The sequence below is a fragment of the Marmota monax genome, unplaced genomic scaffold (genome assembly GCF_021218885.2).
Source record: "Marmota monax isolate L192 unplaced genomic scaffold, Marmota_monax_Labrador192_F-V1.1 WCK01_AAM20220418_F8-fsc00123, whole genome shotgun sequence".
NCBI classification, from domain to species: Eukaryota; Metazoa; Chordata; class Mammalia; order Rodentia; family Sciuridae; genus Marmota; species Marmota monax.
In genome coordinates, this window is record NW_026692159.1 from 5,365,987 (window position 1) to 5,371,458 (window position 5,472).

Consider the following 5,472-nt stretch of genomic DNA (forward strand, 5'->3'; position numbering starts at 1 on the left):
AGGAATATGTGGAATAAAATTGATCAAATTATGCTAAATACATGTATGAATACACCAGAATGATTTCCACCTTTAGGTATAACTACAAAGCACCAATTACAAAAACAATAAATAAATGGAAAAATACCAGCAGAGCAGAGGAAGGAGAATAGAACTAGTGAGGAGGGGAGGGAAAAGGAAAGTACTGGGGATTGAAATAGAGTAAATTATGTTATATGCATGTATGAATATGTCAAAATGAACCCCACTATTATGTATAACTATACTGCACTAATACAAAAAAAAATTAAAAGTTAGAGAAATCCTGAAATGGCAAAAACCAAGCTGGTTAGTGTACTTCCATTGAAAAGAAGAAGGAAAAAGACATTTATGAGGAAAGGAGAGAAAAATAGCACATGGAAAATAATGAAGTTAGAGAGAAAGGTGATGTGAGGTGAAAAAGACATCTGGGGATCCTGTGGAGAAGTACTGCAGTCTAGGCCTATTACCAAAGCCTGTGGTGAAGAGCTATACAGAGGGAGAGGAAGAAGAGGAAAGGGCAGAGGGAACATTAACAAGAGGAGGAGGGAGAAGTAAGGAGAGTGAGAGTGGCAGAGGGAGAGTCAAAAGAAAGGAAAGAGAAAGGGTGACGAAGAGAGTGGGAAGAGGGAAAGAAAGATGAAGAGAGATTAAAAGAAGGAGGTTGGGTAGGAAAAGAGAGAGGGCTGATGAGAGAGGGAGGAGGGATATAGCAGGAAAAAGAATAAAAGGGAGAGAAAGAGGAAAGGGAGAATTAGAGAAGGGAAAAGAAGGAGAAAGGTAAAAGAAGAGTAAAAGGGAGGGAAGAGAAGGGAGAGAGAAGGAACAGGGGCTAGTTTTAGTGTTATCCTCTAATCACCACAGGGGATGCCTACTGGCATCAACTCTGAGGATCACAGCTGGCAAACCTGCTGGATTCTTCTCTACTTCCATCAAGTGGCATGTTGGGGCTCTTAATGGCAGCCTATGCTCTCTCTCCAGTGTTGCAGCAAACCCCAGCAACTCACCACCAATTTCTTTCTGGGTTCTTTTCTCACAAAGTTGAAGACTGAAATCCATGGACAAAAGACTAGGCAAGAGTGAAAGGAGTAGGGTTTATTAAAATTTCAATATATATGATCCACTAAACTTCCTGTTCCACATCATAAAGATGTATCCATTTTCCCGTATTATGAAATATTTCTTATGACATGATTTGCATGTCTGTATTTTATTCTATCATATAGTCCAACAGGATCCCAATATCCATAGTTTGGATATTTGACATTATTCTTGGTTTTCGTTTAGCAAGAATCCATGAAAAATTCTAAAAGAACATAAAGATATATTACTAAAAGTTGACAGTTTTAAGATGTGTTTAAATACATGAATTGGGTAGTTACTTAGAATCAATTCTCATGCCATGAGTTATCAAAAGGGCTATTTTTTTTTCAAATAACATCAAGGGTCCACTTAAGAAGAAACTGAACAGTGGAAAAGGTATTAACATGTTAGTAGAGTTTTGGGAACAGACCTATTAAATATCATATTAGGAGATGTCTTTAAATGAGTGGAGTTAAGATTTTGCTTGCCATTCACAAGAATCTACCAAGAAAAGAGTAAAGAATTTAAAGCTGACATAACATTTAAACCTAGTCTGAAGCACCATACAAGATAGAGAGTTTAATGCTTTATTTTGAGCACAGACTCCTAGATTTGGCAATAAACCTGAAATGATAACTATGTTAACAGATAGTTTCAAAAAGGAGGAGAAATTTCTTTTTCTAATATTTGAGCACTATAAAATCATAAGAGAAGAGCATTTGACAAATGAACCCAATAAAAGATTCTCTAATTGTCGAAAATAGGTTCAAAAGTGATTTTGCAAATCAAAGGGAGTATTTTGAGATTGGATCTCAAAATGAAGACTGGAGTCCTACATCTTTATCACAGCAAGAATGGTGAGCCAAGCAAGCTTAAAAGGTAGTCAGTGAAAGAGTGAAGAGAATAGAATCCTGATTATAGTAAATTTAAAATTGGCCTGACTAGAAATGGCAAGTTTAGCAGAAAGGCAGTGGAAATTACACTGGAACTTTGGCATAGCTCTCAGAAAGTAGACTCAATAAATAATAACAGCCAATTTCATGGCTTTGAAAATTCATAGAATCATCAAATATACATATGTTGATTCTTTAAAAATGGTGCTTTCTATCCAGCTTTAATTTTGAGAATCTCTTTTCAGATTCAATTAAGTTGGTTCTATTAATCTACTGCAAATGTGACTTATTTTCAGTAATGTGCCATTATGTCCATTCAAGAATCATAAAACTGAAGTCAATAATAGCCTCAAGTATCCAAACTGTGAATATTGGGGTCCTATTGAACATCAATTGATAGTATTTATCCAAGAATTCCACTAACATAGAAAAGAATGTCTTTCCTACCACTCATACTCAGTAAGTAAACTTGACCATTGTTATGGTTTAAAATATATAACATTTTTAAATCCATGGTATGAGAATCAATTTTATATAACTGTGTAAATAGCAAATTTTAAATATATCAATGTATTTTTCACATATTTCATTATTGTTACTATTTACTCTTTTTCTCAACTATAACACTCCTGTTTTCTGTTCATATAATTTAGTATAATATAGTAACTACAAATGTGTTTGTAGATGAAACTATTTTGACAATTTGACAGCGATGTAGTATACTGGAACCTTGCTATTCTGGCTGAAACTCCATGGACCAGGGACCAGAGGTAACTGCATCACCGAGGAGGTTGTTAGAAGCAGAATCTCAGGCCCTGTCTCAGATTTCCTCTATCAGAATTGGCATTTTTAACAAAATCTGCAGCTGATGCCCTGCAGATAAAAGAATGATCAACACTAATTCAGAACACAGAATTCATGGTAATATATGGATGTCATTAGAAAAGATTTCTGGTTATTGGTAGCTTTGAAACTGAATCTCCTCTAGTTTGGAATGGAAAATGATGAATTTCATTGGCTAGCTCCTTTATCTCTAGGTGACAACTCAGCTCAGTATATATTAGAGAGCATTACATAGCCCAGATTTTTTAATCTCTACTGGGCCAGAAAAACGATCATAGTGTTGTAAAAATAACTGGAAGAAATTGAAATGTACATGAGCACAATGCTGTTGAGTATATTAGAAAGGAAATAAAATTAATTTAACATTACTAAATTTATCAAAGCTATGCTACTCCACAGGTTTTCACTTATTTACTAAAATTATGTCCAAATCAATATTTTATTATCTGTGAAATCATAGATCACTTAATATATTTTCTGTATGGTTCTGTTCTTTTTATTTGTTCATTATAGAAAATTTGTAAAATTGAAAAAAAAATGTAAAGAAGAAAGTCAAAATTATACATTTACTCCAAGAGAAAACTATGATTAAATTTTAACTCTCCTAGAAGGTTTAAACTCTGCCCCGCTTTCCCTTGAAGTGTTAGAGTATCCTTGCCTGCCAGTGATGAATAAAATAGATGTGGCCCCTGCCTTCACAAGACTTACATCCTAAATGATAGTGACAGACCCCAAATAAAACAAGTGAAAATAACAGGTTTTATAGATTGCATTTAGTAAAAGAGCTGTAAGAGAGATTAACATGGAGGTGGGGGAATAGTGGTAATTTGTCTTGAGACTTGATGTTGAACTAGAGTTGAGGCTTTTGGAACAAAGTGGGAATCAGTGAATAACGGACTGGGGTTAAATATCCCACCTGGAATGTGTTCAAGAAAACCGAAGTGTGGAAAACAATATGCAGAATAGCAAAATGACTCAGATATGCACTCTTTAATGTGCAAACTTACATTAAGACAAGTTTGTAACACTTTCTCTTATGGATGCTTCCATAGTTCAGAACATTTGTGGGAAAAAAAAAATGTTAAGAATAAGGTACCTTTCAGGAAAGAGGAGCTCTAGCATAAAATTTTCTAAATAAAGATTTAATTAATTAAATAAATATATGGAAGTACACTCCATGAAAAACAGTTTAGAGACCAACCATACTCAATTTATAGATAATAGAACTATTTAAAGAAACATTATATGTTTACGTAACTTTCAAAGACAAAAAAATGACAACATTGATGTTCATTTGAATTATAAACTAAGAAGCATGTTCAAATATAAATAGAAATAATAATTGAGTAGAAATCTTGGAGATAAAGAAGTAATTGGCATTCACAAAACTCAAAGTGGATCAAGGACCTAGGAATTAAACCAGAGACACTGTGCCTTTTAGAAAAAAAAGTAAGCCCAAATTTCCATTATGTTGAATTAGGCCCCAACTTCCTTAATAAGACTCCTATAGCATAAGAATTAAAACCAAGAATCAATAAATTGGATGGAATCAAACTAAAAAGCTTGTGCTTGGCAAAAGAAACAGTGAGGTATATAGAGAGCCTACTGATTTGAACAAAATTTTACCCATCACACATCAGATAGAGCACTAATCTCTAGGGTCCATAAAGAACTCAAAAAGATAAACACCTAAAAAAACAAATAACCCAATCGATAAATGGGCCAAGGAACTGAACAGATATTTCTCAGAAGATTATATATAATCAGTCAACAAATATATGAAAAAATGTTCAACATCTCTAGTGATTAGAGAAATGCAAATCAAAACTACTCCAAGATTTTATCTTAATCCAGTCAGGATGGCAGTTATCAAGAATATAAACAACAATAAGTGCTGGTGAGGATGTGGGGATAAAGGCACACTGATACATTGCTGGTGGGACTGCAAATTTGTGCAGCCAATACAGAAAGCAGTATGGAGATTCCTGGAAATTTGGAAATGGAATCACCATTTGACCCAGCTATCCCTCTCCTCAGTCCATTCCCAAAAGACTTAAAAACAGCATACTACAGGGACACAGCCACATCAATGCTTATAGCAGCACAATTCACAATCATTAAACTGTGGAACCATACTAAATGGCCTTCAGTATATGAATGGATTAAAAACTGTGGCATATATACACAATGGAATATTACTCAGCAATAAAAGAGAATAAAATCATGGCATTTGCAGGTAAATGGACGGGTTGGAGAAGATAATTGTAAGTGAAGTTACCAAATCCCAAAAAGATAAATGCCGAATGTTTTCTCTGATATAAGGAGACTGACTCATAGTGGGGTAGCAAGGGGGAGCATGGGAGGAATAGATGAATTATAGATAGGGCAGAGGGATAGGAAGGGAAGGGAGGGGGCAGGGGTTTAGCAAGGATGGTGGAATGTGATGGACATCACTATCCAAAGTATATGTATGAAGACACAAATTGGATGTCAACATACTTTATATACAACTAGAGATATGAAAAATTGTGGTATATATGTGTAATAAGAATTGAAATGCATTCTGCTGTCATTTATTTTTTTCAAAAATCAATAAAAATAATTATTAAGTAGAAGATAAAACAGAAATTTCCCC